The sequence below is a fragment of the Oncorhynchus clarkii genome, chromosome 13 (assembly GCF_045791955.1).
Source record: "Oncorhynchus clarkii lewisi isolate Uvic-CL-2024 chromosome 13, UVic_Ocla_1.0, whole genome shotgun sequence".
NCBI classification, from domain to species: domain Eukaryota; kingdom Metazoa; phylum Chordata; class Actinopteri; order Salmoniformes; family Salmonidae; genus Oncorhynchus; species Oncorhynchus clarkii.
The window spans coordinates 49745174-49772553 of NC_092159.1; the positions used below are offsets into that span (position 1 = coordinate 49745174).

The 27380-nt window shown below is 45.1% G+C and overlaps 1 pseudogene; it reads right to left on the reverse strand.

Moving 5' to 3' along the window:
- Positions 1-10891: 10891 nt before the first annotated feature.
- Positions 10892-24682, reverse strand: LOC139364971 (serine/threonine-protein kinase SBK1-like; annotated as a pseudogene).
- Between the last annotated feature and the right edge of the window lie 2698 nt (positions 24683-27380).

Below are 27380 nucleotides of genomic sequence, written 5' to 3' on the forward strand. Positions count from 1 at the left end.
GATCCTACACCTGTAGGCGACTGATGATGCTGGATGTCTGTCTGAAGATGACAGATGCTTAAGAGTTTGGTGGAAAATACAAAACATGTATTATGCCTCATTGGACAATTATGAAACACTTGCACCATCCAACATAATGTGGGTTGTATTTCAGTCATTATGACAGTGGAAATAATGCTTCTTGCATAAATACCATGACATTTCACATTTTTCCTACAGTATCCTGTAAGTATTTCCCCAACCCCTGTCCTCTATCACCAATGTGTGGAATCCAACAAGTTGACACATCAGTTAATGCTGTGACCGGGTATAAGAGAAATTCATATAACGTAGTCGTAGGTTGTAAACCCAGTAGAACTCATCAGATGATGATGTAACTAGGGCAGTTCCACTATAAAAGCCTTTTCAAATGTTAACTGGGTATAAGAAAGGCGTAAGTTGTAAACACAGCAAAATGCCAGCCTCATAATTGCTAACCTTGTTTGACTTTGGGCCATTTCAGTGAATGGAGTGACCTATGAGAGCTATCATTTAACTCTGTATCAAGTGTTTTGTTAGGACAAGCGTTTTAGCTGTATCTAAGATAAATAATCGCTTGTTTATCTTAGAGATTAAGTTAAGAGAGACAGGGAGAGCTGTCATGCTAAGTTGTCTCATTATAATGTTTATGCCTAAGGCCCACACTTCTCTCACTCTTTCACTCTCTTTCTCCATCTCCCTCCCTCTCTTCCTCTCTCCTCTCTCTCCCGCTCTCTCTGTCTCGTTCTCACTCCCTCTTCCTCTCTCCGTGCATGCAGCAGCCTTAGCTCTGGGCGCAGTGTTATCTCAGCTCCCAGGACTCTGACAGGCTCATTCGATCACAATCCCTCCCACTATCTCAGCAGCTCAGCACAGCAGCACAATGCCATTGCAGGTCACTCAGAATCTCATCACCCAGGGCCACAAAATAAAGGATGCACAACAGGGCCTTGCACAGACCATTTGGGGTCAGTGAAAAAAAAAGTCTCTCCCCCCAAAAATATCCTGCATCAATTATTACAAGAACAGAGGAAAGCAGCACAATCTGATGAGTAAAGTATTTTGCTAAACTATTTTGAACTGGAATAAATGCTGCACTTATTAACAATGACCAACACAATTCCAGTCATCATAGAAGATAAGAAATACTGTAGCCTATCATTACTAGGCTATATACAACCCAACTCCATTTGAAATACTGTAGCCTATCATTACTAGGCTATATACAACCCAACTCCATTTGAAATACTGTAGCCTACCATTACTAGGCTATACCCAACCCAACTCCATTTGAAATACTGTAGCCTATCATTACTAGGCTATATCCAACCCAACTCCATTTGAAATACTGTAGCCTATCATTACTAGGCTTTATCCAACCCAACTCCATTTGTTGTCACTATCATGTGTCCCAGTGGTTTTCAAACTTTTTGACCCATGACCCAGATTAAGGACTGGTACAAAACCTGTGACCCCAACGTAAACACATGTGTACTACACACGGACATGCCCACACAGTCGCTGTACAAATGTAGCCTGTCATTACAGCCATAAACAGTGATGCATTTTCAAAACGCAATATAGATGTCACGTTCTGACCTCTATTTCCTTTGTTTTTGTATTTATTTAGTATGGTCAGGGCGTGAGTTGGGTGGGCAGTCTATGTTTGTTTTTCTATGTTTTGGGTCAGTTCTATGTTTTCGGCCTAGTATGGTTCTCAATCAGAGGCAGGTGTCATTAGTTGTCTCTGATTGAGAATCATACTTAGGTAGCCTGGGTTTCACTGTTTGTTGGTGGGTGATTGTTCCTGTCTTTGTGTAGTGTTCACCAGATAGGCTGTATTAGGTTTTGAGTTCTCACGTTTCTTGTTTTTTTCGTTAGTTTGTTCATGTATAGTGTCGTAATAAAATACTATGAACAACCACCACGCTGCGCTTTGGTCCGCCTCTACTTCCCAAGAAGAGAACCGTTACAGAATCACCCACCACAACAGGACCAAGCGGTGTGGTAATGGGCAAAGGAGAAAGCAGCAGCAGGAGCAGCGCGAGGAGGATTGGACATGGGAGGACGAATTAGACGGTAAAGGACCTTGGGCTCAGCCAGGAGAATATCGCCGCCCCAAGGAAGAACGGGAGGCGGCGAAAGCGGAGAGGCGCTGGTATGAGGAGGCAGCGCGGCGTCGTGGATGGAAGCCCGGGAGTCAGCCCCAAAAATTTCGTGGGGGGGGGCTAACAGGGAGTATGGCTACGCCAGGTAGGAGACCTGAGCCAACTTCCTGTGGTTACCGGGGGGCTAGAGAGACCGGGCAGGCACCGTGTTATGCTGTGGAGCGCACGGTGTCCCCAGTGCGGGTGCACAGCCCGGTGCGGTACATTCCAGCTCCGCGTATCGGCCGGGCTAGAGTGGGCATCGAGCCAAGTGCCATGAAGCCGGCTCTACGCATCTGGTCTCCAGTGCGTCTCCTTGGGCCGGCTTACATGGCACCAGCCTTGCGCACGGTGTCCCCGGTTCGCCTGCATAGCCCAGTGCGGGCTATTCCACCTCGCCGCACTGGCAGGGCGACCGGGACCATTCAACCGGGTAAGGTTGGGCAGGCTCGGTGCTCAAGAGCTCCAGTGCGCCTGCACGGCCCGGTCTATCCGTCACCACCTCCACACCCCAGCCCTCCGGTGGCAGCTCCCCGTACCAGGCTGTCTCTCCGGCCCATCCGTCCAGAGCCTTCCTCCTCTCCAGCGCTGCCGGAGTCTCCCGCCTCTCCGGCGCTACCAGAGCCTTCCTCTCCAGCGCTGCCGGAGTCTCCCGCCTGTCCGGCGCCTCTGCCGGAGCCTCCCGCCTGTCCGGCGCCTCTGCCGGAGCCTCCCGCCTGTCCGGCGCCTCTGCCGGAGCCTCCCGCCTGTCCGGCGCCTCTGCCGGAGCCTCCCGCCTGTCCGGCGCCTCTGCCGGAGCCTCCCGCCTGTCCGGCGCCTCTGCCGGAGCCTCCCGCCTGTCCGGCGCCTCTGCCGGAGCCTCCCGCCTGTCCGGCGCCTCTGCCGGAGCCTCCCGCCTGTCCGGCGCCTCTGCCGGAGCCTCCCGCCTGTCCGGCGCCTCTGCCGGAGCCTCCCGCCTGTCCGGCGCCTCTGCCGGAGCCTCCCGCCTGTCCGGCGCCTCTGCCGGAGCCTCCCGCCTGTCCGGCGCCTCTGCCGGAGCCTCCCGCCTGTCCGGCGCCTCTGCCGGAGCCTCCCGTCTGCCCGGCGCCTCTGCCGGAGCCTCCCGTCTGCCCGGCGCCTCTGCCGGAGCCTCCCGTCTGCCCAGCGCCAGCGCCGCCCGTCTGCCCAGCGCCGCCAATGCCGCCCGTCAGCCAGGGGCCGCCAGTGCCGCCCGTCAGCCAGGGGCCGCCAGTGCCGCCCGTCAGCCAGGGGCCGCCAGTGCCGCCCGTCAGCCAGGGGCCGCCAGTGCCGCCCGTCAGCCAGGGGCCGCCAGTGCCGCCCGTCAGCCAGGGGCCGCCAGTGCCGCCCGTCAGCCAGGGGCCGCCAGTGCCGCCCGTCAGCCAGGGGCCGCCAGTCAGCCAGGGGCCGCCAGTGCCGCCAGTCAGCCAGGTGCCGCCAGTCAGCCAGGGGCCGCCAGTGCCGCCAGTCAGCCAGGGGCCGCCAGTGCCGCCAGTCAACCAGGGGCCGCCAGTCAGCCAGGGGCCGCCAGTGCCGCCAGTCAGCCAGGGGCCGCTAGAGCCCCTCTGTCCCGAGCAGCTGCCCCTCTGTCCCGAGCAGCTGCCCCTCTGTCCCGAGCAGCTGCCCCTCTGTCCCGATCAGCTGTCCCTCTGTCTCGAGCAGCTGTCCCTCTGTCCCGAGCAGCTGTCCCTCTGTCCCGAGCAGCTGTCCCTCTGTCCCGAGCAGCTGCTTCACCTCTGTCCCGAGCTGCCCCTCTGTCCCAAGCAGCCCCTCTGTCCAGTGGGGTCATTGAGAGGGGTGGGCATGGTGAGTAAGCCACGGAGGCGGACAATAAGGCGGACTGAGACAATGGTGAAGTGGGGTCCGCGTCCCGCGCCAGAGCCGCCACCGCGGACAGACGCCCACCCAGACCCTCCCCTATAGGTCAAGGTTTTGCGGCCGGAGTCCGCACCTTTGGGGGGGGGTACTGTCACGTTCTGACCTCTATTTCCTTTGTTTTTGTATTTATTTAGTATGGTCAGGGCGTGAGTTGGGTGGGCAGTCTATGTTTGTTTTTCTATGTTTTGGGTCAGTTCTATGTTTTCGGCCTAGTATGGTTCTCAATCAGAGGCAGGTGTCATTAGTTGTCTCTGATTGAGAATCATACTTAGGTAGCCTGGGTTTCACTGTTTGTTGGTGGGTGATTGTTCCTGTCTTTGTGTAGTGTTCACCAGATAGGCTGTATTAGGTTTTGAGTTCTCACGTTTCTTGTTTTTTTCGTTAGTTTGTTCATGTATAGTGTCGTAATAAAATACTATGAACAACCACCACGCTGCGCTTTGGTCCGCCTCTACTTCCCAAGAAGAGAACCGTTACAATAGACTACAGAACTGCGTTTTGTACCTGCATTTATAGCTGAAATTCATTCATGTTAGCAGCCAATATCAACTTGGGGTATATCATGTCACTTCTCTGGAGTCCAGAGCAATCATACGGCCTGCTTGTAGCATATTATAAATGGAGGTTGCAGGATCTGATGCAAAGCATGCTGTTTCTGCACCGCGCCATCATTTTGGAGTGCATCCTGCTTGCAGTGCTCGTTAGCAGCAGGGTACCCCTGTTCTTCCTCACAAATATCGTAATAAATTCGCACAACGGCATCATTTGTGAGTACATCCTGCCTGAGGAGTGCTCATTGGCAGCAGGGTTGCCCTGTTCTTCCTCACAAATATTGTAATACGTTGTCCAAAATATATTACATCTTCATCCCATAATATTGAAGGCATGTTTGCAGCTGCTTATCTTTAGACAGTAGCCACCCAAACTTGGTCAGAAATATGAAAATGATCAATCAAATCGTCAGGTAGCCTGTTGTTCTGGCAAACTGTAATTTACATGGATGATAAAAGTAGGCCTACTATGTTGTGCCTGGCAAAATGAGAAAAAAAAATCTGGTCTCTTATCTGGATATGCGCGACCCGATACCGTTGATTGGTCGTTGGTCAACAATCAAGAAGAGCAACTGTTTGATTCTGAAGCATATATGAGAATTTAAGGATGGCAGTGGATTCACAACGACAAAGAAAACAAAAATATTTTTTTTCCAGGGAGGTGGGGGGGGGGGGGGGGTCCACCCCTGCCTATGCCCTATGACTAATGCACAATACGTGAAATCACAAAATAACATCATTATAACTCTTATCTCTGCCAAAACATCTGCCCTCACAAATTCTCTGTTACATAATCAGATGTCACACATTTGAGGCACACAAGCACCACCAGTCAGACAGCAACAATCCAAGCTGTATAGATCAAACACCATCTTTGCAAATCATGTAAGTGCCCCCACAGTATATCACTGTGACATAGGTTACAGCTCTGTACTTTGTCAGCATTTTGGCAGCACGCAATCGAAAATCAATATTTCACCACACTATTACACATTGGCTTGTGTTGTTGAAGCCCAAAAATAACCTGGAGAATTACGGAGTGCATCAGGTTGACGTATTGGACACAGAGTGATAAATGTTGGACCATGAGGGATGGCTTCGTCTCTCCCCTGGGTTCAATGACCTAGTATCCTCAGTGAAAGAAGTTGTGGAATCGCCTTCACATTAATATTTTATTGTCGTGTGACCATGACTCTATCTACTCTTTGAAAAATAGTTATTCATGGAGAATTTCCTAATAGAGATTCTTTGTTATAATTTGTCTGATTATTTTATAATTTGAGTCAGATAATTTTTCATAATCTGAGTCAGATAATTTTTCTTAATCTGAGTCATATTTTTTTTTTTTTATAGTTTGAGTCAGATTATATTTTATTGCATGAGTCAGATTATTTTTTATAATTTGAGTCCATTTCACACCAGTTATCTATTTTTTGCCAAACATATTTTTCTGTGTGATATGTCTTAATTTCTTGTTCTCCCTCTTTTTTATTTTTGTTAATTTTAGGATTATGTGTCTATTGGTATTGGCAGATATTGCTGCACTGTTGGAGCTAGAATCATAAGTATTTTTGCTGCATCTGTAATAACATCTGCAAAACTGTGATTTGATTTTAGATTTGATTTGATTTGAGATGTCTATATGTAGAGGACTTGCTCCCAACAATATACTCTTGTGGATGTGAAAAGCCTCCTGCATGTTTACCAATCAAGGTTTTCCAACCTCCAGGACTTGGAGATGAAATGTACAGTTCCACTAGACCTGTAAGCCATTCCTCTCTCTACTTGGCAATGAGTTCACACACTCTTACACACTTGCTCAAGGCTCTTATAAAGGCTCTTCCACACAGGATAAACAGGCACACTGTGGCCAGTTTAATATCCCTCAGAGTTGGATACAGTATCACACTCTTTTTATTCACATCTAAAGATGTCAAATCTTAATTTGAGCCAGTTTGCTACAGCAGGAAAACAATCCTGCAGCAACAGGAAATGGGAATTATAATGTGGATTATAACTAATGGACATTTCTGTCGGTATTGATACACAAAATCAGGTCTGAATTTTCTAAATGGAAATTACAAACTTCAGAAGCCTTTTTAAACCTTGAATACACTACAAGTTTTCCTGCAACAAGGTGATTGAATTAAGATCCTACATCTGTACAGGTCATCTCTGTGGTCTTACACTCTGTGTGCATGATTAGCTAAGGAGACTGAACATCATTGTATTTTTTTCATTAAAAGTAACATTCAGATAGTATTTAAGGATGTATCAAACCGTTATCCTCCCAGCCGCTCTCCCCCTGCTAGCCACAGCTACAGTAGAGACAGTAAACATGACAGTGGAGTGGAGAGGCAGTGAGGTGTGCAGTGCAGTGCTCTATAATAATTGCTATGCTGAACATGCAGTCCTGATGATTTCCACTCCAGCAGCAGCAGCACTGCCTTGGCCAGGGTGAGCTGCTGTGCTGCATCCAAGCAGATCCACAGGCCTGCCCTGGTACTGGTTGTCTCAAGCACTGATGCTCAACCTATTCACTCACCCCTTCTCATTATCTTCACACGCTTCATCATTGTGATACACAATGTAGGCCCCAGAAAGAATATCAAATATTTTTCAGGCCTCCCGAGTGGTGCAGCGGTCTAAGGCACTGCATCCCAGTGCTAGAGGTGTCACAACAAACCCAGGTTTGATCCCGGGCTGTATCACAACCGGGCGTGATCGGGAGTTTGGCTGGTGGCCTTTACTTGGCTCATCACGCTCTAGTGACTCCTTGTGGCGGGCCGGGTGCCTGCAGGCTGACCTCGTTGTCAGGTAAACAGTGTTTCCTCAGGCACATTGGTGCAGCTGACTTCTGGGTTAAGTGGGCAGGTGTTAAGAAGCACAGTTTGGTGGGTCATGTTTCGGAGGACGCATTACTCGATCTTCGCCTCCCGAGCCCGTTGGGGAGTTGCAACGATGAGACAAGATAGAAATTGGGGAGAAAAAAATAAATAAATATATATATATATATATACTGCATTTCAAATAAGCTAACAACATTTTGTTGCCAGTTGTCTCCGAACTACACTCTACATTATTAGACTACATAAGCCTTATGCAAGTAGTTATTGGTTAGTAGTGAGGGTTTAACATGGTTTAACTAGAAATCCTGGGTCACGTTTGCCAACATCCCATCTGGGATTGTATAATACAGACCAGCCCTGTTTTGGATAGAATCACTTTACTGTACATTACAACTGAGCAGAAACAATGCATCAGTGGTTTCAGAATTGAGTGGGGCGTCATTGAGTGGGCTCTCTAAAATACCTTTTAAATAAACACCAGAACCATGATTCATCCAGATGAATTATACTTTCAACACAACACAGAGTGGTCATTTCCACCGTGATCTAGTCTAGTAGCACATCTCCTTTCTGTCGCCACCAGCCAGCCATGCTGCAGCCTCTCAGGCACCATACATTTCAAAGCCACACAACAGATTCAAGCTTAATTTCAGATTGCTTTATTTCATTTTGAATGAAAGGAGAGGAAAGTTTAGGGAAGACAGCGTTCTATTGGATGGACTGAATAAGAGATGAGTTCTGGCAGCACATGTTCTACAGACAAACTCCACAACAAAATTACACGGCACAGAAAGACAAGCAAATCCCATAACGTTACTAATAACAAAACACATAAATAACAGATTTATGAAATATCTACTCATGGGAATATATCAGCTGCTGAGAGGCAACAGAACTGGACTGCTGCTTTCAAAATGCATTGATGTTTATTTAAAGACAAAAAAGTACTGAATTTATTTTTCTCCTGATCAGTCTAGTGTGTTTCTGAGGGGGTGGTGGGTGTGGCAGAGGGGGAAACAGGGCCCAGTGTGTTTGCTTCTGTTAACATACAATAAGTATTTTCTCGTGGCAGAAAAATAAATACTGCAACTTTTCACTCTAGAGATTTATTTCAACAGCGTTCCTGCAGAGCAATATTGATTCATGCAAACATTTCTGAAAAACACAACACGCAGAGAGAGGCGAGTCTATTCTAGAATGAACTGTTGTGCATTTCTCCCAAATGCCTCATGTATTTCAGATTTTCCATGGTGGACATTATATCCAGTATCCCATCCTGTTTTCCAGCTTTCGAAATGTTTCCATTTCAAAGGTAAGTCACACAAAATAAAACAAATAATTCAAGTCACATCCCAAACGTACTTGAGGACATGTAGGTAGTATCCCCATAGTCCCACTACATCGTCTGTGATCTTGTGATGGAAGCCTATACAAATGTAGCACGTCAAACACAATGGAACAATTCTTTTTTGCTATTTCAGCCCTAGATTTTGTTTTGAGAACAATATCAAATTATGCAAATTTGTGCCACAGCAAAATTTCACTATACAACTATTTTTTTGCACATATTTTTTACTTTGAACGATTACTGTACGAGCTGATTTCACACGTGTTCTTTATTAACCATGCAATTAAGAAAATGCTCATCCATTCATCCTTTGATGCTTTCATCTGACATCTGCATGTACACATTTACCAAACTAATGTATAAAATAAGAGACCAGTCAAGGAAATTCATTTTTAGGATTCTGCCTTTTTACCTACCGTTAAAAGTTAAAAGATAAGAAATGAGTTATGGTACGACATGCCCACAGAACATTTAGGTTCAGCTGGAGGTTTTAAATGATCCCTAAAAGAGGATGTATATGGTGTGTATATGGTATAATACATTATAAAGTGTATACCTGAGAAAACTCTAAATGAAACCACTTTATGCTTTACATAAAACATGGACATTTCGTCCTCATGTCACCATGACACAACAGTCAATAAACTAAAGTAAAACCATAGTAGCGTTAAGCTTCTAATGGTTATGTATACTGCAGGCTATCACCTAAAGTCAGCATCGGTGTTCTTATCCATTACTGCATTACTGTCATGGTGTACCAGGCCTAGCAGGCATAGCAGGCAGACAAGAGGAGGTGAACTAAACACTCGGACTGACATAATAATGCACTATAGCTACTGCTAAAGAGGTAATGGCCAACATCAACATAATCTATTCACATGAGATGAAAAGCAGTTCCATGGGATTATATGACATTGCTATGGGGGGAAGGTCAAATGCAGTTTCCCTTTTCAAAATAGCTGCTTAAATTGCACTAGCAGTAAAACATTGGCAAACGTAAAGTATAAAACAAGTCAAATCTCTAATGCTACTTTATAAAATAAATAGAAAAAATATATGTTCAGAAATCAAGGACTCAAATAAATAATATGAACAAAACGACATTACATAAAGCTCTTATACCCACAGAACATAAGGGTATACAATACAAACACACCATAGTACCATTGGTTCACATTGCACTATGGTAAAAGTCACAATGACAGCCAACTTTTACACTCTCCAATTATCTTTTACTGATGCAACTACAGCAGATTCAAAATGGTTTAATTTCTTCCATTATTCCATGAGCCATTTATCAGAGAAGTCATTTTTTTGCAGAGAAATTGCTTGAACATATTGCTTTACGATAGGATCTGGTGAGCTCCAATACAACTTACTAGGACATTATGTTGCTATTCTGTAGAAGCTTGTTTTGTCCTTCACATGTTTGTTGTCTCTGTCTGATATTGTTGTACATTTTAGTCTGAATATAACTACAGTACAATACATCAATAAATGCCTGCAGACACCCACACATCTGTTCAGTAATCAGTACTGGTTGTGATTGTCTTTTGTCATTCCCTCAGAGTTAATCGTCAGTAGGAATGTCTGTCAGAATCTATAGTGAAACAACCACCTCCTTCAAGCACCAACCATAATTTTTCCTCATCTTCCTTTCTCCCCAACCTGGTCTCAGAGAATTTCGTATTACTCTGTACATAAATCCGTGACACTCCATTTAGCATGATATGCTACGTTTGGTTTCGTATGGTATGTATAATTTGTGGATGTCCATCACCCATTTTGTATGATATATAACTAATTACATTTCGTATTATATGTTACAAATTTTCTCAACATACAATATGTTATGAATTTGCAAAACGTACTATATGTTACGAATTTTATCTAGGTGGCTAACTTTAGCTAGCTGGCTAATGTTAGCTAGGCTGGGGGTTAGGGGTCAGGGTTAGGGGAAGGGTTAGCTAACATGGTAAGTAGCTAAAAACTAGTAAGTAGTTGAAAAGTTGCTAGAGTTGTCCGTGATGAGATTTAAATTTGCAAACGTTTGGGTTGCTAGACATTCGAGTTATACGCCCGACCAACCACCCTACTTTCGTTTTTGCCTTAAGTAACCACCTGTCTTATGTAACCATACAAAAAGTAACATATCATAATAATTTCAGTGTCGAGGATTTACATTTACTATGTTACTTCTAGTCTATGAGACCAGGCTGTTCTCCCACCTCTTCCTTTAACCAGGAAGATCGTTCTCTGTTATTTGACCTTCGTACGTTAGTGTTTATACAGTGTGTGTATGTATGTGTGTGCACATAGCCAATCTCTACACACAAATTTCAATGGGCGTGGCCACCAAAATGCGTCCGGCCCCTCCGTTGTTACGGGAGACACGTTCGTAGCTGCTGGTGGAGGAGGGGGAGCCGGTGGAGGAGTAGTGTCCGCCCATGGGCTCTATCAGGCTCTGCTGCTTTAGCCTGTCCACCAGTACATCCTCTTCAGATGACGACGAGCTGAGCTCCACCTGGGGCCCACTGCCCACTGACCCTCCTCCCGCAACGCTGCTGCTGCCCGACTCATTGTCCAGCATCCAGTGGTGGTTGAAGTAGCTGAAAACCTCCTTAACAGAGCAGCGGCGCTCCTGCTCGATGGACAGGAGCCTGCGGAACATGCGCAGCCCCTCGTCTGTGAAGCGCCGCCACTGAGAGGGCACCGTGCCCGTCCGGCGCCGCTGCCAGCGCACAAACTCCTGGTAGAAGGCGTCCGACGGCAGGGCCTTCTCCCAGGGGAAGTTGCCGGTGAGCATGCAGAAGAGGAGGACACCGAAGGCCCACACGTCAGTGCTGTAGTCCACACAGAAGCCCTCGTGCTGCGAGGCGTCGCACAACTCCGGTGCCGTGTACGGGATGGTTCCGCTGACACGCTTCACTGGGGAGCCGGCACGCCGCGTCATGCCGAAGTCTGACAGCTTGACCTTACGGCACTCTTTGTCAAAGATGAGGATGTTCTCAGGCTTGATGTCCCGGTGGACTAGCTTCTTACAGTGCAGGTAGTCCAGGGCGATGGCCACCTGGTGGACACAACGCTTAGCCACCGCCTCTGGAAGACCCACCTAAACAGAGACGAGTACACACTGAGGTCAAACAATCCACCAGCAAGTAAAAGATTTAATCCGTCCATGAGAATGTGTGTTTGGCCATAAACCAAGGATTTGATGTAACTCTCGACTGTACATGTTGACTAGGGGTTATCAGGTATTACATTAGTTATAAAAAATAACCTTCTAATAAATAGTCTTCAATGGATGACGGGGTGGTTAGATAATGACTTGGATTATGTTGCTATCTGAGCTTTTTCTAAAAATAGATATACAGCACCAATATCTCACATTCATTTTACACATGAACATTTATCATGGAAAATCTGTACATTATCCTTCAGCTGGAAATAAAATTGCTTTTATGTTATTCATATTTCAGACATTATGTTGAGAGCCTTCTATTGTAACAGCAGATGAACACACCTGAGGGGGAATGACGTCGAAAGGTCTCCTGCCAGGGCATACTCCTGAGCGAAGACGTAGTAGTCGTCTGTCTCAAAGGCAATGCCGAACATGTTGATGATAAAGGGGCAGGGAGACAGGTAGAGAGAGATGCTGTACTCCCTTAAGAAGCTCTTCAGTTTGGTTGTTTTCTTCCTCAAGAACTTCAGAGCCATCTTAGTGCCTAGAACATAATGTACAGTACTGGATGAGAAATGTTCTATGAGTCCTATGAGACAGTTAGATGCACCAAATTTAGGCTTGTAAATAAATTAAACTGATATGAATTACAAAACTTGTCTGGGATTAATTCAATTTAGTGAGGTTACAGGATTTCATCCAAGACCACTTTTTTTTCGCTGAGGGGGATTTATAAATATTCCAAAGCCTCTGTCAGAATAGTTTAGTCACGACACCATCCTCTTTACCTACAGAGGGGAGGGGATGGGGCTGCATGGGCACTTCAGCTTTGATGCAGCGGATTTGGCAGTAAATTGAAAGTGATTACATACAAAAGTGTTGCAGTAAACACGTACTGAAATAGAGCCAGTAAGTGCAACACTAATCAAATTAGAGCCAATGATTGGGAGGGAGAGCTGCTTTTCCTTTGCCTGTCTGTAAACCCTTGTGATTCATATACACTCAGTATAAAAAACATTAGGAACACCTTTCCATGTCAGACTGACCAGGTGAATCCAGGTGAAAGCTATGATCCCTTATTGATGTCACTTGTTAAATCCACTTCAATCAGTGTAGATGAAGGAGAGGAGACAGGTTAAAGAAGGATTTTTAAGTCTTGAGACAATTGAAGACATGGATTGTTTATCTGTGCCATTCAGAGGGTGAATGGGCAGACAAAAGATTTAAGTGCCTTTGAATGGGGTATGGCAGTAGGTGCCAGGCGCACCGGTTTGTGCGCTTTCTGCGGTTTGTGTCAAGAACTGCAGCGCTGCTGGGTTTTTCCACCCTCAACAGTTTCCCGGCCGTATCAAGAATGGTCCACCACCCAAAGGACATCCAGCCAACTTGACACAACTGTGGGAAGCATTGGAGTCAACATGGGCCAGCATCTCTGTGGAACGCTTTCGACACCTTGTAGAGTCCATGCCCCAATGAAATGAGGCTGTTCTGAGGGTAAAAGGGGGGGGGGGGGGCAGCTCAATATTAGGAAGGTGTTCCTAATCTTTGTAATATGCAGTGTTTAACATAAAGACACAGGAAGCGTGACATGGATTCTGTCGTCTGGGAGGAATAGCGCAGAGCAATCTGGAAGGAAATGTCTCAGAACCTTCTACCGACTACAGCCTATTTCCCCGAATGACAGGAAAACAGAAATTAGCAGAGGAAATATGGGAAGGGGACAAGGTCAAGACTAGGAGATGGAAATTTGCCAGATAGAAATGCCTCAATGTCTGTCTCTCCCTGGTGCCACAGTGGCTCTGTGAGCTCAGGGGAAAAGAGACGCTTCTCTAATAGCATCACCTCAGCTCTGGTCAGAGCATAAAGTAGTGAGCATGCAGACCTGACGCTTGGGTTCAATCTTGGTTTCATCAGACCAGAGAACCTTGTTTCTCATGGTCTGAGAGTTGCCTTTTATCAAACTCCAAGCAGGCTGACATGTGCCTTTTATTGAGGAGTGGCTTCCATCTAGTGGCTTCCATTGGTGGAGTGCTGCAGAAAATGGTTGTCCTTCTAGAAGGAGTGACCATTGGGTTCTTGGTCACCTTCCTGGCCAAGGCCCTTCTCTCCCGATTGCTCAGTTTGGCTGGGTGGCCAGCTATAGGAAGTGTCTTGGTCTTTCTAAACTTCTGAATGATGGAGGCCCCTGTGTTCTTGGGGACCTTCAATGATGCAGACATTTTTTGGTACAATTCCTCAGATGTGCCTTGACACAATCCTGTCTCGGAGCCCTACAGACAATTCCTTCAACCTCATGGCTTGGTTTTTGCTCTGACATGCACTATCAACTGTGGGACCATAGACAGGTGTGTGCTTTTCCAAATCATTTCCAATCAATTTACCTTACCGTAGGTGGACTCCAATCAAGTTGTAGAAACATCTCAAGGATGATCAATGGTAACAGGATGCACCTGAGCTCAATTTCAAGTCTCATTGCAAAGAGTCTTGAATACTTATGGAAATAAGGTATTTCTGTTTAGATTTTTAATACATTTGCACACAAAATTTTTTAACTGTTTTCTCGTTGTCATTATGGGGTATTGTGTGTAGATTGATGAGGATTGTATTTATTTAATCAATTTTAGAATAAGGCTGTAACACAACATGTATACTTTCTGAATGCACGGTATATTTTTTCATAAAAGTCCTCTTGGGTTTCTAACCTCACCTGTACACATCTTTACTGTACCTTGTTTTGTTAATGTCACTGTTTGTCTTTCAATTGTCTATTTTTGTGTGAATAAATTAAACTAAAACTACAGCAAATGATATGATCGTTGATATGGTAAAAACGGAATGTTGGTAAAAACGGAATGTTGAACTATTAAAATCAATAGAGAAAATTGTATCGGGAAAATATTTGCACTGCAAATACAAGATAACTAATATTGTCTCTCTATAGTCGTATACAAAAGTGAACACTAAATATTAATTGAACATACTGTACATTTTGAAGAGGTTTAGATCGATATAACAAATTGTGAATATTCATTCTAACTAAATCAGATTTGAAAGTGAAGAACTGTTTTGATAGCTTGCGTCAAAATGATTTGATCTCCTAATATACATTTTTGCTGAATTGTGGTAATCCCACATGATGACTGATATGCAATTAATTATTCCAGAACTACAGCACTACATTCAAGCTAATATCCACCTGTATGATGGATTGAGTAAGCATTATCAAAGCTATCATCAAACTATAAAATTAAGATTGGTCTCCCCTATGAATCATGCTAATCTGAGATTATACTCATACCCAAATTTAGAGCCACCCTAATTCCCATAGCTTTGATAGGGTAGCAAATTGGCCTGCCTCACTAAAACCCAATTACACAGCAGCATGATTAAGAAGTCATCATATAAAAACTATTCAACACATCTCTGACGGCAAGAAATCTTTTCATTATTTATGTCCTGAGTTGATAGCGTCAAATGTTTGAATTGGGGAATGTAATATCATAGCAGCGTGGGATCCTAGAGCTGGGTAAATACTTTATTTTTTACCTTTATTTAACTAGGCAAGTCAGTTAAGAACAAATTCTTATTTACAATGACAGCCTACACCGGCCACACCCGGACGACACTGGGCCAATTGTGCGCCGCCCTGTGGGACTACCAATCACGGCGGGTAGTGATACAGCCTGGATGTAAGTGTTTTTGGACATGATTTAGGTCTAATGACAACCCAGTGGTAGTGGTTTTGTACATGATTTAGGTCTAATGACAACCCAGTGATAGTGGTTTTGGACATGATTTAGGTCTAATGACAACCCAGTGATAGTGGTTTTGTACATGATTTAGGTCTAATGACAACCCAGTGATAGTGGTTTTGGACATGATTTAGGTCTAATGACAACCCAGTGGTAGTGGTTTTGGACATGATTTAGGTCTAATGACAACCCAGTGATAGTGGTTTTGGACATGATTTAGGTCTAATGACAACCCAGTGATAGTGGTTTTGGACATGATTTAGGTCTAATGACAACCCAGTGATAGTAGTTTTGTACATGATTTAATGACAACCCAGTGATAGTGGTTTTGGACATGATTTATCTAATGACAACCCAGTGATAGTGGTTTTGGACATGATTTAGGTCTAATGACAACCCAGTGATAGTGGTTTTGTACATGATTTAGGTCTAATGACAACCCAGTGATAGTGGTTTTGGACATGATTTAGGTCTAATGACAACCCAGTGATAGTGGTTTTGGACATGATTTAGGTCTAATGACAACCCAGTGGTAGTGGTTTTGGACATGATTTAGGTCTAATGACAACCCAGTGATAGTGGTTTTTACATGATTTAGGTCTAATGACAACCCAGTGATAGTGGTTTTGTACATCATTTAGGTCTAATGACAACCCAGTGGTAGTGGTTTTGTACATGATTTAGGTCTAATGACAACCCAGTGATAGTGGTTTTGTACATGATTTAGGTCTAATGACAACCCAGTGATAGTGGTTTTGGACATGATTTAGGTCTAATGACAACCCAGTGATAGTGGTTTTGGACAGGATTTAGGTCTAATGACAACCCAGTGATAGTGGTTTTGGACATTATTTAGGTCTAATGACAACCCAGTGATAGTGGTTTTGGACATGATTTAGGTCTAATGACAACCCAGTGATAGTGGTTTTGGACATGATTTAGGTCTAATGACAACCCAGTGATAGTGGTTTTGGACATGATTTAGGTCTAATGACAACCCAGTGATAGTGGTTTTGGACATGATTTAGGTCTAATGACAACCCAGTGATAGTGGTTTTGGACATGATTTAGGTCTAATGACAACCCAGTGATAGTGGTTTTGGACATGATTTAGGTCTAATGACAACCCAGTGATAGTGGTTTTGGACATGATTTAGGTCTAATGACAACCCAGTGATAGTGGTTTTGTACATGATTTAGGTCTAATGACAACCCAGTGATAGTGGTTTTGGACATGATTTAGGTCTAATGACAACCCAGTGATAGTGGTTTTGGACATGATTTAGGTCTAATGACAACCCAGTGATAGTGGTTTTGGACATGATTTAGGTCTAATGACAACCCAGTGATAGTGGTTTTGGACATGATTTAGGTCTAATGACAACCCAGTGATAGTGGTTTTGGACATGATTTAGGTCTAATGACAACCCAGTGATAGTGGTTTTGGACATGATTTAGGTCTAATGACAACCCAGTGATAGTGGTTTTGGACATGATTTAGGTCTAATGACAACCCAGTGATAGTGGTTTTTACATGATTTAGGTCTAATGACAACCCAGTGATAGTGGTTTTGTACATGATTTAGGTCTAATGACAACCCAGTGATAGTGGTTTTGTACATGATTTAGGTCTAATGACAACCCAGTGATAGTGGTTTTGGACATGATTTAGGTCTAATGACAACCCAGTGGTAGTGGTTTTGTACATGATTTAGGTCTAATGACAACCCAGTGATAGTGGTTTTGGACATGATTTAGGTCTAATGACAACCCAGTGATAGTGGTTTTTACATGATTTAGGTCTAATGACAACCCAGTAATAGTGGTTTTGTAAATCATTTAGGTCTAATGACAACCCAGTGGTAGTGGTTTTGTACATGATTTAGGTCTAATGACAACCCAGTGATAGTGGTTTTGGACATGATTTAGGTCTAATGACAACCCAGTGATAGTGGTTTTGGACATGATTTAGGTCTAATGACAACCCAGTGATAGTGGTTTTGGACAGGATTTAGGTCTAATGACAACCCAGTGATAGTGGTTTTGGACATGATTTAGGTCTAATGACAACCCAGTGATAGTGGTTTTGTACATGATTTAGGTCTAATGACAACCCAGTGGTAGTGGTTTTGTACATGATTTAGGTCTAATGACAACCCAGTGATAGTGGTTTTGGACATGATTTAGGTCTAATGACAACCCAGTGATAGTGGTTTTGGACATGATTTAGGTCTAATGACAACCCAGTGATAGTAGTTTTGTACATGATTTAGGTCTAATGACAACCCAGTGATAGTGGTTTTGGACATGATTTAGGTCTAATGACAACCCAGTGATAGTGGTTTTGGACATGATTTAGGTCTAATGACAACCCAGTGATAGTGGTTTTGGACATGATTTAGGTCTAATGACAACCCAGTGATAGTGGTTTTGGACATGATTTAGGTCTAATACAACCCAGTGATAGTGGTTTTGGATAGTTCCTTTCACTGCTTTATAAAAGAGCGGAGGACAAACTGTACACTTTGGTGGCTTGTGTCATTATTCCCCTAGATGTAGGAGGGTCATTTGCTCCCCCCCCACACACTTCTGAGTTGGTTATTAAACAAGACTGTAAAGTGCACTGAGCAGATGGTTGACATTTTGTCTTGCATTTTATGTCATAAAGGCTGAAAAGATTTGCTAAAATAGGCCATTTTGATAAGCAATCTGGATGGGGTTTGTGCTTCACTGCTATTCCGAAACTAGGGACGTCGCATTCACTATTATGGTCCACAAATGAATTCTTTAAAGAGTGGAGCGATCTAAATACTTCAAAGATGTGTAAGATTACTGTGGCCGTGGAAAACATGTAAAAAAAAACACATTTTAGATGGAATCTGGAGTGAATCTAAATGTTCTGATTGTAAACACTGATATAAAACCCCATAAAAAATTATGATTTGGTTGTTTTCACATCAGCAAGCAATGTTTCTGTTTTGTTGAGCTCTGTTGATGGTCTGTCTGCAATAGACCAACTGACATGAATATAACACATTGGTTATTCTCAACGGCGCAGGTAGCTTCCATCAGAGACAAACTCACCCCTGATTTTGTGGATGACCAGGTCCACTTTCCCATAGGTACCCTTACCCAGCTCCCTGATGACCTCATAGTACTTGCTGATGTCTAGCTTCTCCAGGTTCTGGGCAGCAATGAGCTGCAGCTCCTCCAGGATGTCGATGGAGGTGCGGGACCCAGACCCGTGGGACCCATGGGGAGAGGAGCTCATTCTGCCTGGGAGAGATGCCTGGAGCACAGGGATCTGGTGACTGCTGTTGTTCCTAAAGAAGTTAACAGGAGGAGCAGGAAGGAATGCAAGGTTAAAGAGAGATAGGCACGTAGCCTATACAATGAAAGTGGTGGATACACCAATGGCTTTTGTGTCTGACCTCTCTCTACACACGGAGAGACACACACCTCGCTTATCGACAACATCAAAGACACTGAGTGTTTTGTATTCGAGACAAATAAGCTCTTATGTAACCATTGCGTTCTGCGTTAAACACAGATCTACTTTCCGCTGTGTGAAGCCCCTTTTCAAGTGACCGAGATCACAGGCCTCAGTTTCCACCGGGAGAACAGTGCTGGGAAACACACAACCACTGCAGAGGAAAGACCAGAGACAGCTAATTCCCTTTCCACTTCACTAATCAGTCACTCGCACTCTGGATTCAGATCATTTGGCTATGCGTCTTCTGTTACTCTTCTGTGCCCTCCAAAACTTTGTTTCAAAATGTCTCCTGTTAGAGTTCTGTGAGATCCATAAAACCTTTAGTCTAGGTCTGAGCCTCAAATTACTCAGAGCATCAACTCAACATTCACTTGCATGGCAAAGGAGAGACACAGCGACAACAGTGGTGCATTCTTGACAGGCACTTTCATTATCTTGCCTGCCGGTGAAATTTTGTCAGTTCAGCTCATTGCAGATCTGTTTCAGTCGGCCGTCTGATCCAAGACCATGTAACGACAAGCCAAGAAACACTCATTTGCAATATCCTTTCTTTCATCACCCAGGGCAGACAAATCTACGAATGACTGAATGAACTTCACGGCCCTGATGGTACAGCAGAATTGTGCCATCTCTCATTAATGAAGATAAGAATGTGTTGAATGAGACAGGATGCGAGAGACATCCTGTGGATAGTCCATCTGTGTATGCCTCAGGGATGGCTCCACAGTGTGTGTGTGTGTGTGTGTGTGTGTGTGTGTGTGTGTGTGTGTGTGTGTGTGTGTGTGTGTGTGTGTGTGTGTGTGTGTGTACTTATTTTTCAGTGAGTTTATGCATTGTACATGTGTGACAATTCACTGAGGGGGCTGTTTCAACAGGGGAGCCAGCTGGCTGTCCATCAGAGCAGTACTATGACTACTAGCAGCAGTCCAGTCAGCATCCCACTGACAAGGTTATTAAAACACACAACAGCCTAGGCAGCCCAGTCTCGTTTCTCTTCTACATATGAAGATGAACCAGTGCCTCAAACACACAGACACACACACTTCTGCATGGTTTGTGTCATATCAAAGAGTCTGGAGATGAAAGGAGAGTCAAACAGTGGTAATTAAGCTCTTCTCCTCTGCTGCAGCCCTGACTCAGCCCCACAGCAGCCACCAGGCCCGCTCCCTCGCTGCTCCCCGTCCCCGCTTCCTGCTCCCAGTCCCCGTCCCCGGAATATTCATGCCCCCAGTCCCCATCCCCGGAATATTAATGCCCCCCGTCCCCGCTTCCTGCCCCCAGTCCCCATCCCTGCTTCCTGCCCCCAGTCCCCATCCCCGGAATATTCATGCCCCCAGTCCCCATCCCCGGAATATTCATGCCCCCAGTCCCCGTCCCCGCTTCCTGCCCCCAGTCCCCGTCCCCGCTTCCTGCCCCCAGTCCCCATCCCCGGAATATTCATGCCCCCAGTCCCTGTCCCCGCTTCCTGCCCCCAGTCCCCATCCCCGGAATATTCATGCCCCCAGTCCCAGTCCCCACTTCCTGCCCCCGGTCCCCGTCCCCGCTTCCTGCTCCCAGTCCCCGGAATATTCATGCCCCCAGTCCCCGTCCCCGCTTCCTGCCCCCAGTCCCCATCCCCGGAATATTCATGCCCCCAGTCCCCGTCCCCGCTTCCTGCCCCCAGTCCCTGTCCCCGCTTCCTGCCCCCAGTCCCCATCCCCGGAATATTCATGCCCCCAGTCCCCGTCCCCGCTTCCTGCCCCCAGTCCCCATCCCAGGAATATTCATGCCCCCAGTCCCCGTCCCCGCTTCCTGCCCCCAGTCTCCATCCCCGGAATATTCATGCCCCCAGTCCCCGTCCTCGCTTCCTGCCCCCAGTCCCCGTCCCTGCTTCCTGCCCCCAGTCCCCATCCCCGGAATATTCATGTCCCCAGTTCCCGTCCCCGCTTCATGCCCCCAGTCCCCGTCCCCGGAATATTCATGTCCCCAGTCCCCGTCCCCGCTTCATGCCCCCAGTCCCCATCCCCGGAATATTTATGTCCCCAATCCTCGTCCCCGCTTCATGCCCCCAGTCCCCGTCCCCGGAATATTCATGCCCCCAGTCCCCGTCCCCGCTTCTTGCCCCCAGTCCCCGTCCCCGGAATACTCATGCCCCCAGACCCCGTCCCCGGAATATTCATGCCACCGCTATTCCCAGGAGGACCTCTGGGAGCATCAAGCTCTGTTTGTCACACAGATAGAGCACTGTGACCACCGTACCATGTCTCTCCTCAATGGGATTCAGCTCATCTGTATTCAAAGCACAGATGGAGCACAGTTTGACTGGTGTACCTTGAGTCACAGCCCTCATCCCCACCCTTCCCCTTCTGTATCCCCATGTGACGCTGGGGTTTGCATAACACACTGGAGAAAAGGTGGTCGATGAGGATTGGTGACTGGAGGGCCCAAGGGGCAGTACTGCAGGTGGGGGAGGGGCTGGGTAGTGCAGTGAGAAGCCTGGACACCGAGGACCTTTTTGTCGCTTTGCTGCAGCACACAGCTCATAGAGGGCAGACAGGCAGGTAGGCTGTAGTTAATTGCTGGCGATGCCAGGAATATTGACTTACAGTCTGGGTTCTATGTGAATATAGGTATGAAACGTGACAACCCGCACAAAGTGCTGAGCAATGGTCATCTGCCTCCTGCTCTCCACACTCACACGTGCACGCAGACACATTTACACTCACACAAACACACCCCACACAACAGAAAGAGCAGCACAGCAAGAGCTGCCTTGGCCAGCTGATCAATGCTGCCTGCCAAGGTCCATTCTTGACTATTTACACCTAATAATAATGTCTAATGTCTAATCAATAGATCTGGGAGTAAAGAGGTAATCCACCTACAAAATGTTACCATCACTGTAACATGAGCCGGAGTGATTCATTTGTAGATATGTAGTGTAAATTGTGAATCTCAAGCTTTGTTAGTAAGATTTGATGTGATTAAGTACGATTTTCTAGAGGGGAAACAACAATGTAAATGACTGATTAACATGTCAAAATCTACACAAATCAAGAGACTGAGCTGTGAACTGAAATGGGATCACAGTTTTGTGATTTATTCTTCATGGCATTACCTGTCTCCCACAGTTACGATGTGGATGATTGCCGCCCAGTCCATGATTAAATGAGGAGTCTGGCACTCTTATAAACGTGTCCCATGTCCTCTGTAACACACGTTCACTGCCTTGTCTTGCTTAGCCATTTAGCCATTTTCAAATGGGAACTGTGACATGGTCTTTGATGTTGTAAAATGTATTCATCCATGGATGCAACACAGCATCCATCTACAGTGGATTGTGTGTGCATAGCATGTCCTCTGTGTTGTTGTTCAGTGCAGTAGGTATTCCAACAAAGGTATCACAGTTACTTAGAGAAGTCCTACTACAGCTTTACTGGACGGAAGGCCGTTGATGCAGTGAGATTGCAATTTGAGTTCTGCTGGTCTGGTAGATAGTTCAATTACCTGGGCCATTGACCATGTTGGCAGGCTGTTGGAGTATGTCCTAAACCCAAACAGAACATCCAGCCAATGTACTGTTTTCTTAGTTTAACTGAGGAGAGGGGGCCATTCGCCTCTATTTGCTGTACATGTTTGAACGAATCTAACACAGCCCATTTGACCATCCTCAAAAAAAGTACATTGTCCTACATTTCCAAACAGCTAGGGGGTGTGAAAATAGTTTTGTGTGTTTGTATAGTACCAGAACTAATGTGCAGAATAGGTCAGCCTGTGTGGAGGGTGCTTTAGTTGTCATGACTCATAACACCTATGAATAATAAGGGTCAACATGGTTTATTTGGTGTTGTAACAGTGAGCAATTTAGACCAAAAGATAGAACAGTGCAGAAGTCCTTCTCCTGGGGTCTGTCCAATAGTAAAATAGGCTATATCCCAAGGACTAGGTGAACTGGATGCCACTGTTGTTTCCTCTCACAGTCAAGGAGAAATGCCAGACAGACTGGCACCTTGATGCCCTTAGCGTATTATTGTCAAATACAAACAGGTGAGTGCCAGTAAGAAAACACCCACAATGCCCCCAAACCAGCAGCTCTCAAATCACAAAGCTCACAATTTGAACGATATAACGGTACATCTAGAATGAAGTTTGCGTCGTAAGAGAGGGATGGGTTTCTGTTGTCTCTCACAAACCATTCAAAATCCCCAGAGGGGTTTCTCCAACCTCCACCAACAGCAAAGTCAACTGTTTTCACTCACATTGCTTACATAACACTGTCACTGTCTGTCTGAGAGGAAAGCCATCCAACCTGCTGCTCTGGGTAATGCTGAGTATCTGAATATGATCCCCATTACATCTACAGTATGGTCAGTGAGGGACACTTCACAAAGAATATAGTTTGCATATGCTCTGAATGCTACAGCTGTTTCTCCATCTCACACTGCTGTATGGCCAGTGTGAGATGAAGCTGACAAAGGCAACGGTGAGAATAGATATCCTCTGAACGCTCTGGCAAAGTGGCCACAAAACACACAAGTCTTTGGATCACATGTCCCAGCACAGACAAAGCATAGACACTATTATCGCCAGACGCTATTATCTACAGCGTCTGATGAGAACAATGACATGTTGTGTCTACAGGAGGATTCATATGGAACTTTACTGTAGGTTTTAAGAATAGAAAAATAATTTGTTTAAAAGGTAAATGTGTGTGTGAGTGTGTGTGTGTGTGTGTGTTGCGTGTGTGTGTGCGCGCGCGCGTGCATGCGTGCGTGCGAACAGACAAGGCACTGAGGAGAGGAGCATAGGAACATCCACATCAACACACAACAGTTTACAATTACAGATGTAGCACTTGAGCGCATCATATCCATTTCAAATGGCCTTCTGCACAGGTATTTATTAATAGACATAAATATCACTGCAATTCATTGGAAGGCTATTTCACTATGATGCTATCAATCCAAATAGCTTCAGCCATAGGCTATCATACCCATTGTCCTTCTCCTACTGTTGACTATACTGGTCTCAGGCTACATGTTACGATGCCGTAGATGTATTAAATAATAGGTTACTGTAAGACAATAATGCACAACAAATAACCATTTGAGAGATGTAAGCACACAATTTAAACCACCTAGCTAATTCTCAACCATATTTTAAAGCACATCGACTTGCTTGTAAACATGCCATTACGGGATGAAAACAGACCAGCAGGAATAATGAATGTGTGAAACATTATGCAAAATCAACAAGCAGGTCTATAAAATCCAAATAAAAGCACTGATAAATTGATTGAAATTGTTATGATCCAACTAACAATGATGATTCCTTGTTTTCAATGTCTCTTACCTCTCAGATTGCGCTGCATGCAATAGCTGGTGCTGTCATTCCGTTCAGCAGAAACTTTAATTGTATAGCAGGATAAACCGTTACAGGACTGATCTGATTTTCTGTGCAAAATCGTATCTCTGAATAGTGCAGATTCAACGCTTTGTTGCCAATATGCACAGCGGCGCACAATAATTTCACCTTGCTGGTGCTTCTGTCTGCTTCGTCAGTACCTCTGTCAGCCTGACTTGCCCTATTGTCTCTGTCGGCCCACGGCTGCTTGTTGTAACTACCGCCAGGCAGCGAGGGTGAATTAACGCCAGCCCTCCGCAGCGGCGGTCCAATCGGAGAGCAGAGCGAAGCAGCAGCGGCGCGACATAAGGGAGGGAGGGGGTCTTGTCTCCATACAGATACCCAACATTCTCTCTCTTTGCGCAATGGGAATAAACAACAAGTAAAAAACGAGTGGAGCAGATATAATGTAATGTATTTGAGTAATATTTGACCCATGATGTTTAAATAGCCTACAAATTTGTGTGGAACAGGTGTTGGCATCGGCAGGTGTCAAAATCAAATCAAATTGTATTTGTCACATGCGCTGTATACAACTGGTGTAGATTTTACCATGAATTGCTTGCTTATGATCCCTTCCCAACAATGCAGAGTTAAAACATAATATAGAAAATAGAAACACAAGAGGAATCAACTAAAATACATGAGAATGGAGCTACATACAGGGAGTACCAGTACCAGATGAATGTGGGTACATATTTACATGAAGGCAGGATAAAAGGGACTCTGCATCAGGATATGGACAGGTGGACAAGTGATTGACAGGTCAGGAGTTTGGACATAGGCTTTTGAAATGATGCCAATTATGGATGCTTTAGTGCAGCAGTCAAAATGGTACTGAAAGCAGGCCTATTACATTCTAGACCGCCATGTCCCATGGGACAAAGAGTAGCCAAAGCATGGCATTTAAATTGTCATTGTCAACTTCTGAATCAGAACAAGGCATGTATTTAGATTGTCAAACTTACTCAAGGAATGAATAAGTGAGTCAAGGATATTATTTACATAACAAATGTAATTGAAATTCACAGACAGGCAGGTCAAGCAAGGTTGACCCATAGCGGGTCCATGTCAGAGGCAACCGTGCAAGACAAGTGATCATGAGTGTGGAGTGGGAGTAGCCTGTAGTGGTGGTCTCAGAGAAGATGTCTCAGAGAGTTTGATTCATGGTCACAGCAGAATTCTACCATGGCAAGGCAGTAAAGTATTCTCACATAAAGATTACAGTGTACTGCTGACCGTGATCTGCCCTGGTAGCTCTTTCCATCCTCAGTGGTTCTTCGTTATTGTCACGTTCTGACCTTAGTTCCTTTGTTATGTCTTTGTTTTAGTATGGTCAGGGCGTGAGTTGCGTGGGTTGTCTATGTTCGTTTTTCTATAATTTGGGATTTCTGTGTTCGGCCTAGTATGGTTCTCAATCAGAGGCAGCTGTCAATCGTTGTCCCTGATTGAGAATCATACTTAGGTAGCCTGGTTTCACTTTTGAGTTGTGGGTGTTTGTCTTCCGTGTCAGTGTGTGTTACCACACGGGACTGTTTCGTTTATTCACGTTTATTGTTTTGTTCCAGTGTTCTGTTGTGTTTGATTAAACATTATGGACACTTACCACGCTGCGCATTGATCCTCCGATCCTTCTCGCTACTCCTCCTCAGAAGAGGAGGACGAGATCCATTACAGTTACATTGAACCCGTGTAAAACTGTGACTATATGGAATGAGCCAGAGACTAGGGTCTGAGAGTAGGCCACTTCATTACTGAATAGGCTAGTTCAGAATTTCCGTTTTTGCATTGAATCACGTTCTCACAATCAGCATTTACCGTTATTAGTAAATTGCAAATTGCTGGCATGTGAGGGTGGAGAATTGGTGTGCTGTTCATTTGTAGATAGCAATGCACGCATATTTCAAACTATTGTGACAGGTAGGCAATTGCATGCACTCACCTTTTTTTTCAAATGCACCAAATCAGGCTGTGAATGTGACCAGAGTACTGGAGAGCATGTGCCCAAGGCAACAGCATTCATTTGTTGTATTTCTTTGAGCATCCATTTCTAAACGGACACAGAGGACAGGCTTCCCACTACGTTAGGATCCCTCTCCGCTGCACTTCTAACCGGATTGCCCCCAGAACATTTTGGTTTGGTCTGATTCATCCTCATCTGAGCGGGTCCAGACGCAAGACCTGCGTCACAGCAGTGGATTGGTATTCTGCTGGTAACAGGGTTTGCCTCAAGTGAAAGACGGGATGATTTCTCCAACTGGCAGTCAGGTATGGCGGGACAGTTGTTAACAGGCCCATTAGACATGCACACGTCAGCAACAGAAAACATACATTGATTTATTTGGAGGCATGGGCTCGAATTATTATTTGTGTCATGACATAGAGAGAGAGAACGAGAGAGAACGAGAGAGAGTGTGTGTGTGTGTGTCGGGTGGGGTGGGGGGTGGGGGGTGAAGGGAGAATTACTTTCCATTGTGGCACAATGGTCTGAACATCAGAGAGCACTCATGACATAAACATGCAAATGAAATGTGATGAATGGAAATTAATTATATGACACAATAGTAACAGATTGTGTTGACAGTCTGAATGTTCTCTCCATCGATTAGTATAAAGGACTAATTTTCTCCTCGGGCCCTCATGAAAGTTGACAAAAACCCTCTCTGTGTCCCTCTGTGCAACACAAACAACTACTAACTTATTGAGCTGTAAAACATACAAATGTGCCTTGGGTTCAAAATTGTGGTGGAAAATGTTCCAGTGTTGTGGCAGACGGCTGCTGAA